The 11,804-nt window shown below is 38.1% G+C and overlaps 1 pseudogene; it reads right to left on the minus strand.

Moving 5' to 3' along the window:
• The window catches only part of LOC103079297 (phosphorylase b kinase regulatory subunit beta pseudogene), a 73,636-nt pseudogene extending 64,264 nt beyond the window's left edge, over window positions 1–9,372 (minus strand).
• Between the last annotated feature and the right edge of the window lie 2,432 nt (window positions 9,373–11,804).

Below are 11,804 nucleotides of genomic sequence, written 5' to 3' on the forward strand. Positions count from 1 at the left end.
TTGTTCTTGATCTTAGAGGAAAAGCTTTCAACTTTTCACCATTGAGTATGATGTTAGCTGTGGGTTTGTCATAAATGACCTGTATTGTGTTGCAATATGTTCCCACTGTACCAACTTCGTTGAGAGTTTTTATCCTGAATTGATGTTGAATTTTGTCAAATGCTTTTTCTTCATCTATTGAGATGATCATGTGATTTTTATCCTTCATGTTGTTAATATAATATATTGGATTGGCCAAAAAGTTCATTCAGGTTTTTCAGTAGCATCTTATAGAAAAACTTGAATGAAATTGTTGGCCAACCCAATATTGCATTGATTGGTACCTTCCTTGTGCATATGTTGGTGTGCTGAATGGTGTCACATATTTATCAGAAGCTCTGTTCATGTTTCTTTATTTTTCTTTCCTTTCTGTTCTTCAGACTGAATATCTATTGATCTGTCTTCAAGTTCACCAGTTCTTTAATCTGCCAGTTCAAATCTACTGTTGAGCCTCTTTTCGGAATTTCTCATAAGGGCTATTGAACTTTTGACTCCAGTATTCCTATTTGGTTCTTTTGTAAAAGTTATATCTCTTTAGCAATATTCTCTGTTTAATAAGACACTGTCATCACAGCTTCCTTTACTTCTCTAAGGGTGGTTTCCTTTATTTCTTGGAAATATTTATAATGGTTGCCTTGACATCTTTGTTAAGACTAAAATCTGAGGCCTCTCAGGATATTTCTCTTGCCTGCTTTTTTTCTTGTGTATGGATTACACTTTCCCGTTTCTTTGAATGCCTCAATTTTTTGTTCAAGGTGAACATAGTAAGTAATATATTGTAGCAACTCAAAATATGATTCTCTTCCATTCTCTACAGGGCTTCTTTATTTTTAATTTTTTTTCTTTTTTGTCTACTTGCTTAGGGACTTGGAAAGACTATTTTAATGGTGTCTGTTTACCTTGCAGTGTGAAACTTCTGATGACATTCCTCAGAGGGCAATGCCATGGGCATATGCACAGTCACCCTAGGATGATAGTGGCTTTAGAGGGCCCTCTTTGACTATCTCTTTACCTGATCTCTATTTTTAAGCTGTCTGCTTCATGTGATATCACACCCAGCTATTACGCTAGAAAATTTCAGGCAGATTGCTGTATTTTTTTCAATTATGCCCTAGGGTATACGTTGCTTCACAGATCCAATTACATTTAAGAATGTAGTTTTTGAGAACAATCTGAGGCTTTTTCTGAATCAGAAAGAGTCTTCTTAGCTGTCTTTTCCCCTAGTTCTCTGGTAAACTAGCTGGTCAAAGGTATAGTTTGTTGCTTTCATACAACTACCAGCCTCCTCTTAGTTGCTTATTAGCAAAATCTCCACTGTTTGAGTTCCCTTAGGTTTGAACTTTCCCATACTCTGTTTCAGATAAAACCGGTTCCTTTGGGGAGAACTTCAGAGCTCCCTGTTCTCATGGACTGCCTCTCCCACTGGGCAAAATCTCTGAGCCACTGCTCTAGGTGCTTTATTTTACTGGTATATTCATTTCCTAGGGTTGCCATAACAAAGTATCACAAACTGGGGAACAACAGAAATTTATTGTCTCACAGTTCTGAAGATCAGAGGTCTGAAATCAAGGTGTTATTAGGGCCATGTTGCCTCTGAAGTTTCTAGGGAAGGGTGCATTCCATGCCTCTCTCCTAGCTTCTGGTTATTCCTTGGCTTGTGGAGCATAACTCCAATCTTTATATAGCATTCATCCTGTGTGCATGTGTCTCTCTTAACATGGTATTCTTTTTATAAGGACACCAGTCATATTGGATTGGGGCCAACCCTAATGACCTCATCTTAACTTGATTACATCTCCAAAACCCATATTTCCAAATAAGGTCACATTCACAGATACCAGAGGTTAGGGCTTCAACATATCTTTTGGGGGGTATGCAAAACCCATAAAGCAAGGGAACTTAGAGGATGCAGTCTGTAGAGATGAGCATCTCAAAGCACAAAGCAATAAGAGAGAGATAAAGAATGGATCTGGGGGAGAGGGGTTGATGCAAACGGAGACTAAACAGCCTAAACCCTTTCCAAAGGTAGCTGACTTATAACAAACACTGGAACCAAAGAAGTAAAGTACAAAGATAATAATTTAGCTGTGTTTCTTCAAAATTGTGTAGAACATGGGTTACAGTGACCAGTGTACTCAAATTCCTCTTCCCCTCGGCAAATGTTACCTCTGTAGTGGAGCTGTATTTTAGCCTACTCACAAGGCATTATAATCACTAAATAAAATTTATTTATTTTTATCTATCTATTTATTTATTTATTTCCTTCCCTTGTTCTGAATTAAAGTTTAGCAAACTGATTATAACTTGGCTTTCATATAGTTTTTCCATAGGGCAAGAATATTCTGACCACCTTATTAGAATATTCTGGTCTAAGAAATTGTTCTTATTCTTATTATGAATTGGCATTTCTGTGTGCTGGTCTATTTAAAATATTGATTTTCCTGGGTGTGAAGAGCTGAGGACCATACTGGCTCCTTAATCAAATTTCTACCTTGCAGGTTACTGTCAGAGCAGTCAACTGGCCTACCAAAATGACTCTTCTGCCTCTTCTTTACTACACAACTATAATAAATAGATATTGCATGAGTACTCAGTAAAGCACTAACGTTTATTGAATACTTACTATGTGTAATGTAATATGAGGCTCTCTCACTCAATTCTCTTAATAATCTTGAGAGGTAACCCCATTTTACATCTAAGGAAACTAAAGCAAAGAAAGGACAACTTTAGTGTCCCCTAGCTAGTAAGTTGCAGAGCTGGGCTTTGAACTTTGGTCTTCTCAACTCCAAAGCCTGTAATAGTTCCATTACAGCAAGTTGCCTTTCTGACTATTCATGTCATAGACCAATGACCAAAGGTTTTTCATTATAATTCAATTTAATAGGTCTTTATTAGCACCTAATTATATTTTATATTTTCATAGGCATTGTGGGGAACATGAAATAAGTTACCAAAAATAACCCCTTGCTTCTGGAAGCTTGTAACCTAATTTAACAAAAAGGAATTAAGTGTAATAATACAGTACATAATTAACTCCCAGAATAATATTTGTGAATTATAAATGCTGCTAGAAGTCAGAAATCAGTAAGGAATTAATACAGATATGGATGGCTTCACAGAGGTTGAATAGGTTATACAGAGAGATGTTTTAGAAAAGAGATCTACCATTAGAGAACATATTTGGGTAAGAATGAATGTAACATATTTGAGGATAAAGAGAAGACAGTCCTATGTAGAGCAGAGGGGAAGTGGAATGAAAGAAAATAGTGGGTCAATGAGTAGTCAGGAAAGACCTCACACCTCAAACATCTGATTATTGTGTCTGAACTTGGTTTTTCAGGCATTGTAGAAATATTGAAGAGTATTATACAATACTGTTTGCTTTTTAAGTGACTCACTGAAAATAAGTCTGTCAGGATATGTGGAAAGCCAAAGTCAAAGGCAGGGGTTCATTTCTCTGGGCCAGAGATGCCAGCCAAGAGCTACGGTATGCCTCCGCCAGCTAGGGCAGTGGTTTAGCCACCCGAGAGCAGCACTTGCCACAGGCAGCCTTTCTGCTTCCACTTATGACCTGAGACATTCTGCCTCTGGCCACCTTCCAGAGCTATGACACTGACTCATTCAAGCCACAGTGAGGATGGCAGAGAGCTTACAGATGCATGTATTCAAGCATTTTATCCGTCTTAAGCAAGAAGTTGTTTAGTGAGTTTTAGCATGGCCGTGTTGTGAAGAGCCAGGCTCTCTTTAGTACTTAAAGCATTTTGGAGGAAAGGTGCCTAGGAAAATTGAATTGATGCTATTTATGACTGATTTGGTTTTCTTCTAAGTGTCTGGAATGTCTGCCCAGAGATCACCAACTTGAGGACTCAAAAGGCATGCCCAAGAGACCTTGCCACAAGTGGCAGCTCTATCAACAGCCGGTTGTGAAAAGCAAAGAGGATTATGTGACCATTAGAATAGCTAGTGCTATTTATATCACATAAAAAGGTGGTCCAAGGTCATCACTCTTACACCAGTTTTGGTAAACTTTTCCTGACATGTTTTCCTCAGTTGTTGTTGAAATATCTCCTTTGGTGACACTCACCAGCAAAGGATAAAGTTCAAACTCTTGAACTTGTTTTCAATGTTCTCTACAACTCTCCTTTAGATATCTTGTAACTGCTTACCTACAAGAACCGCTGCTCTGATCAAACAGCTCTAACTCACTACTGCCCAAACTTGGACCTTTTCACCTGTATGTTTTTGCCCCCTCCCACCCCATCTAAAACATACCCCCTATTCCCCCCGCTTACCCCTCCTATCCCTCTGTTTAGATCCTACATATCCTTTAAGAGGCAGTATAAATTCTGCTTCTCCATGAGATCAGCTTCACAGAGATTAAAGGTAGTCTCTTTATTCCTGTGGCTGGTGTTCTCAATATAGATTCTGTTTTACATTTTTAAAATGTTTTTAGATTTGAAACTCCTAAAGGGCAGGAACTGACTCTGTAACTGTGCACACAGCCAAGAGCCCTGTGTAATTAGGAACTGAAATTTTCATGCTTTTAATGATACTGATATTTTGAATATGAATAGAGGAATGCAGTAAGGAGAGTAGTTGGTTGTTACTCCTATAATTTATAAGAAAAAATCATGGTGATCCAGGTACCTCTGAAAAATTTGTATAAATGTATAAAGTTTATGACTATTGTTAGGGTTACTTGTCAAAGGTGGCTGTGTCGTATTGGAGGAGTGAGGCTAGGTTAGACTAGCTGACTGAGATTCTCAAACGAAACTTTTATGGTCTTTCCCTTGGCCATAGAAAAGTGAACTTCTCCAAGTAAGGGTCACTTTTCCCCCAAGTGCCTAGTCTCTCTGGAAAGCTGGGGGAGCTAGAAATGAGTTCCTGTTTCTCTGCCTGATACTGTAGTTTCTGCCAGATATTATAATCTATCTCAACAACTGTGCCAGCATCATGATTGCTATTATAGTTCTCCCTTGGTGATACAGATTTCTTTCAGCAGGGGTAGCAGATGCTCCCACTGTCACCAAGAGTGAAAAGCAACAGCAGCATATGCTGACATAAGGCCAGTAAAAACTAGAATCTTCCACCAGTCATTGTCTGAATCATTCGACAATGACTTAAATACAAACTTCCCTTATTTCTTATCTTTTCCACCCTCACACCCCATTTTTAGATTTATTCAACACTTTTTGGCTATGATGATTCAGAATTGCACTATGCACAAAAAGAAGTAGACTGATGCCATTTTTATGAATGCTTCTGGGTGAAACAGTCTTGGCATATGAATGTTTTATCACCTTATATTATAACTGGTTTATGGGAGATACTGCTTCTGAGACTGAAATTCTTACAGACTCTTCCCTATGGCCTATACAGATAGTAAGGCCAATGCTTTTGTTCTATTTTTTACATTTTGTTCTATCTTGTGGTAATATGCTATAGGGATGATAGAAATATATGCACCATTCAACTCTAAACCACCAAGGAGGTTCAGTACTTAGTTTTGGAAAAGACTCATCAAACAGTCACCATCAGCTCATCATATGCTATGAAACATCAGGCAAGGTAACTGGAAAATGCTTGAAGAGGTTAGACTATACATGAATATTTGTAGCCTGCTGAGGTGTTTCCCCAATTGTAAAAATGTTAGAGAAAATATGAAGAAAATGTGCACCATTTTCTTAGAGAAAGAATGCTTTATATTCCATGCCAACGTTTCTTCCTTCTTTTACTTTCTTACTTTTTTTAGTATTAGGAATTAAAACTATTTGGTGCAGCTTAGAATATGATCCGGTGACAAAGTATGATTGTGAATTTGTCTAGCTTCTAATCTGTTTTAACTGTTTTCTTTACCTCTGTGCACAATTGGCTTCTGGGTAAAAGAACCTCACTTGTTACCACCCACCTTCTTGACTGGTATTGACTAAATAGTAATATGGATCCTCCTGGGGGATCTTCTGTTGAGTAAAGTTATTTCCTTTACTGGATCCCTCCCAGTATGGTGTCTGTAAAACATTCTGAATTTTTTGGTTGTTATCAAAACAGTCTCCTAAGCCCACGGTCTGGATTCTGATTTGGATTGGAGAGTTGCAGTTTCACAAGGATCAAATGAATGTGCATTTCTGGAAGGAAGGAACATTTTTTGTGGTCACGGCAAATGCTACTGGACATCACCAGTTTTAGACTTAGGGGCATCCGAGAAGAATGTGATATTTTTCCATATTTTAGCTTCTTGCTTTTTGAAGCTAGTTTCCTTGAGTCTGTGGCATGCTCTCATACTGGAATGATTTTTCTCTTAGGCTGATTATAGATATACTTGGTCATACTTCAGCCCCCAGTATTTGGGAGCTCCCTGAATTAAATGTGTGAACTTAATCTGGCCTATGTAATTATTAAAAATGAGAAATTAGATGCAGATGTATTGCAGTCTACTCAGATTCAGGTACTACTCTCAAAGTTAAGGAGAGGGCAGAAGGAGGATATGCACAAAGACAATTTACCAAGGATCAGGCTGTATCTTTTTTCTGTTTCTGGTTTAATAAATCTCAGGAATTTTCTTGAAATGCATATATGGAAATTGTGGGTAAAAACATGGGTGACTTAGTGGTGAAATAAGGAGAAGGGAATGAAAATAAATGGAGGTATAAATTAATTTGGTGATGGATCAGGGAACTTTGGTGGGAGATATACATTTCTAAGAACCTCTTATATTATTTATTTTAAAATAATTTTAAATTGGGAGAAAAATTATAAAATAGTACAAAAAACTCCTATAGTCCCTCAGCCAAGTTCTCCAAATGTTAACGTTCTACTAACATTTGTTTTCTCTCTTTCCCCTTAATCCTCCTTTCCCCTTAATCCTCCAGTGTGTATATTTCAAAAATAAATAAATTAATTAATTTAATTTAATTAAAGTTAAGAACACTCTCCTACATAGCCAAATGCAGACATCCAAAGAAATTAATAGTCCTACAACACTACATCCAATCCACAGACCTTATTTAGATTTCACTACCTATACCAATTGTGTCTCTTTCTGATTTCTGGTTTAGCATCCAGTTCAGATCATGAGCTGCATTTAGCTGTCATTTCTCTTTAGGCTCTTACACCTGGAACAGTTCCTCAGTCTTTCTCTGGTTTTCATGATCTTGAGTTTTAAAGTAGTGAGGTCTTTCATTTGGAAGCATGTTTTTTACCCCAGGTCCATCTGATGTTTCCTTGGGACCAGTGTCAGTTCATGCTTTCTTAGCAGGAATACTACAGAAGTGATGCTGCCCTTGTCTAAAGGCCTGAGAACCAGGCCAGTGGTGTAAGTTCCAATCTGATTTCAAATCCTGATAACCAGAAGCACCAGTAGTGTAAATTCTAGTCTAAGCCTGAGTCCAAAAGCAGAAGGCATATGTCCCAACTCAAAGGCAGTCAGGCAGAGAGACTGAATTCTCCCTTATTCAGCCTTTTTTATTATAGTCAGGCCTCCAACAGATTGGATAAAGCCAATCGACATTAGGGAATGTAATCTGTTTCACTCAATCTGCTGATTCAAATGTTGCTATCATCCAGAAACACCCTGGCAGAGACACCTAGAATGTTTAACCAAATAACCTGTGGCCCAGTCAAGTTGACACATAAAATTAACCATCATAAATCCAACCCTTGTCAAGTTGGTACCATAAACTAAACATATGTTTACCATATGATACAGCAATCAGGCTCCTTGGTATTTACCCAAGGGAGTCAAAAATGTATGTCCACACAAAACCCTGCACACAGATGTTTATAGCAGCTTTATTCATAATTGCCAAAACCTGGAAGCAACCAACATGCTCTTCAGTAGGTGAATGGATAAAAAAACTGTAGTACATACAGAAAATGGAATATTATTAAGCACTAAAAAAAAGGGAGCTATCAAGCTATGAAAAACATGAAGCCACCTTAAATGCATATTATTAAGTGAAAGAAGCCCATCTGAAATGACTACATACTGTATGATTCCAACTATATGACATTACTGAAAAGGCAAAACTATGGAGACAATAAAAAAGATCATGGATACAGAAAAAAATCTCCTTGTGCCATATTTAATCTCCAAATAAAAACAATAACAAGGTCAAAATGCCACCTGCCATGATACACCTATCCTGCATACAGCAAAAAACACACTAGCCACTTCCCAGAAAAGGAGGTAAAGTCCTTGAGTGACGCTTACTCTTCTTCTTGATATCCAGTAACTTAAATTCAATGATGTGAAGTTGACAATCCTTAAATACTATGATATAAAGTCAATACCTCTTATAAGTGGATAAGAGAATGAAGAAAACAATGATATTGTGTAAACATATATTAAAATGAGGAAATACTCATGACTACTACAGTCCTCAGTTCTGTAACTGGTCACATGGTTGTAATTAGTATTTTTAACTAACTTCTTTCACTACCCTGTCTGTATTACCTTTGCCATCAGCAACTTCAACTGGTAATGGTTTGCTACCAGGTAGAGTGATTCAAATATTAATTTCTGAAGGGTCTGGGCAATTAGCAGTCCTGCCTGGATTGGGGTGTTGTAGTTTTCCACTGACCTGAAATCATAGGCCGTGGTAATACTAAGAGACACCCTAAGGGAACACCTGTATTCCAGACATAGTCTTCCTTACCTTCATTGTCCAACTTTTCCTTGGTAATTGGGATCAATCACCCTAGGCAGCATAGTAACTCCCTTCTTTGCCTGTTGATTCACAGGCATGAGGGAGTGCAAAGGGGCTGGATAACAGTCTTAAATTCCAGATCAGTGGAATCATTGTTGTATCTCCTGGTGGAAACATTCCTCCCTTTAGAACTAAGGCCTCTAGGTCAGCAGAGCATAAGGTCTTGGGAAGAGGAAGCAAAAATTTTGCTAATGGGTTACTAGGGGTAATAGTGAGATGTGATACTCCCACTTTCACTGCTTGATTCCTGGACCCATGAATCCTGGCTGTGAGAGAAATAGCACATATATCAGACGGTGATTCAGAGCATATACAGCATTGTGGAGAACCTGGCCCCGGCCCTGCAAGGTGTTGCCACCTAACTGGTGCTTTAACTGAGTCTTCAAAAAGCCATTTCACCATTGTATCAAACCAGCTGCTTCAGGATAGTGGGGAAGATGGTAAGACCACTGAATTCCATAAGCATGGGTCCATTGCCACACTTCTTTTGCTGTGAAGTGAGTTCCTTGATCAGAGTATTGAAAGGCCCTTGCTTGGCCCGAGGAGTATCTTTCCTTACTTCTTCCATCTTCCAGTATCTCCAGCATTCCTTGATTTGTGGCTGGATAATTCCAATATCTACTGTCATCTTCACACGGCCTTCTCTTCTCCCTGTGTGTCTCTCTTCTCTGTGTCTCTTATGAGGATACTTGTTCTTGGATTTAGGACCCATCCAGAAAATCCCAAGTGATCATGCCTCAAGATCCTTAACTTAATTACATCATCTACAAAGATGCTTTTTTTCCAAGTGAGGTGACATTCACAGGTCCTGGGAGTTAGGACATGAACATATGGGGACCACCATTCAACCCACTGCAGTCATTTAAGTTTTTTCTTTTTTTTTTTCTTTTTTTTTAATGGATAAAGAAACTAAGATTCAAAGAATTTACATAATTTGGTCTAGATGAGATAAAAGAATTTGAATCTGGATTAATCTTCCACCAAAATCTGTGCTATTTCTATTACACTGTCTCTTATGTGAAGCTCTCTGAATTGCATGTGTATCTTGAGTAGAGTTGGAAATTTATAAACATGGTGACTCTTGCTCTCTTTTCATACTAGGCTGTGCTATTATCATTCTAGCATACATCCAGGTAAACCCACCTTTACCAGGAGAGATGCCTGGGGAACTCCTTTTGAGAATATGCCTGAAGCATAGTTAGTCCAATCTGACCCTGTTAAAACACTAAAAAAGAGCAGCAACTTTCCAGCAAACCAACTCACTGCTGTAGGTGGCATTTGTATCATTCTCTTTCGCATCAGCAGAAGTGGCAGATGGTTTAAGTCATACATTTGGGTTATCAGCAGGACACAATTTTCCACAGATGAATGTAAACAGCACTTTTTGAAAACATGATTTTTATGGAATATTTTAATCATAATTGTTGTTTATCACCAAAATTCAGAAGACACCCTTAACTTGGTACACATGACATGTTGACCTAGACTCAGATGTTCTGAGTTCACAACCTTTCTAAGGATTCTTATTTTAGCCTCAGCTGCCATGTTTCTGACCTCTGAGGTTATTTCATAATAACAAATATTTTGTTTCATTCATTGCTTCAATAATGGCAAATTTTCATCATTTTTTCATATTCTAGGTTTAGTATTTCCTCTTCAATTCATTGCAACTTTTTCCCTCAGCAATTGCACCAAAATGCATTTTACAGAGACTTTCATGGACTTTTTAAAAATGGGAATTAATTGACTTATGCTTTTGATTATTATAACTTTAATTCCATTTTATAGCTGGGGAAGTTGATTCAGAGGCAAATGACTTTTCATAAGTTATAAGGCAAGTTCTCATCAGAGACTTCCTGGCAATTGCTCTCAGGACTATGGCTGACTTTGTCTTGTTAAATGTAACCCATAAAAAAATAGACTCTAATCTTATAACTTATAGGTAGTTTTTCCTATCCTTGCAATTGTTATTTCCCTTAGTAACTGTTTAGCACTTCAGGAGTTCCTCTGCAGTATATTAATTTGTTTGACAATTACTTATTTCATGATTTCCTGTCTTTTTGAGATTCTTTATCTAGATTGTAGGCTGAGAATCTTTTCTGCTTTGAATCTTCTTCCATCTCCCAAGATGCCTGGATTATTATTCTGTTCACACTGGAAACAGAATATTTGCAGATAATAGTGTCTGGAAAAGGAAGTGCAGCCTCTTCAGGCACGTGAAGCAGAGGTTGCTCATTTCCGCTACTTTAGTCTAGGCTCCTTTACCATAGCATTGCATGTATTAAAAATCATGGACTCTGGGCTTCCCTGATGGCTCAGTGGTTAAGAATCCCCCTGCCAGTGCAAGGGACTTGGCTTCCAGCCCTGGTCTGGGAAGATGCCACATGCCGTGGAGCAACTGAGCCTGTGTGCCACAACTACTAAGCCTGCACTCTACGGCCCGCAAGCCACAACTACTGAGTCTGCGCACTACAACTACTGAAGCCCATGCACCTAGACCCCGTGCTCCGCAACAAGAGAAGCCACTGTACCGCAGTGAAGAGTAGCCCCCACTCGCTGCAACTAGAGAAAGTCCATGTGCAGCAACAAAGACCTGATGCAGCAAAAAAAATAATTAATTAATCAATTAATTAAAAAATAAAAAGATAGCATTAAAAAAAATCATAGACTCTGGAGTCAGGCAACTGGGTTCAATTCCAGTTCTACTTCTTACCTTGGTCAAATTGCTTAGCCTCTGTGCCCCTCAGTTTTCCAACCTATAAAGTGGAGATAATAGTAGTACTTATATTACAGGACCAGTGATAATTAAGTGAGTTAATACTAAAATGAGAATCATGCCTGGAATGTATTGAACACTAAATATTTATTTATTAAATAAGTAATTTTTCCCAGTGTTACTGACATTGCCATATGTTGTGTTTCTGCCCCTAATCTTGTTCCTCACCAATTCACTTGCCATTACAGGCAGATTGATCCTTCTAAAGTACAAATATGATTCTGTACTTCTCTGCTTAAATACCTAAATGAAGAGAGTTTCAGCTTCCAGCTGTCATGGAGTAA

Source organism: Lipotes vexillifer, unplaced genomic scaffold, assembly GCF_000442215.2.
Source record: "Lipotes vexillifer unplaced genomic scaffold, Lipotes_vexillifer_v1.1 scaffold522, whole genome shotgun sequence".
In the NCBI taxonomy this organism is placed as follows: domain Eukaryota; kingdom Metazoa; phylum Chordata; class Mammalia; order Artiodactyla; family Lipotidae; genus Lipotes; species Lipotes vexillifer.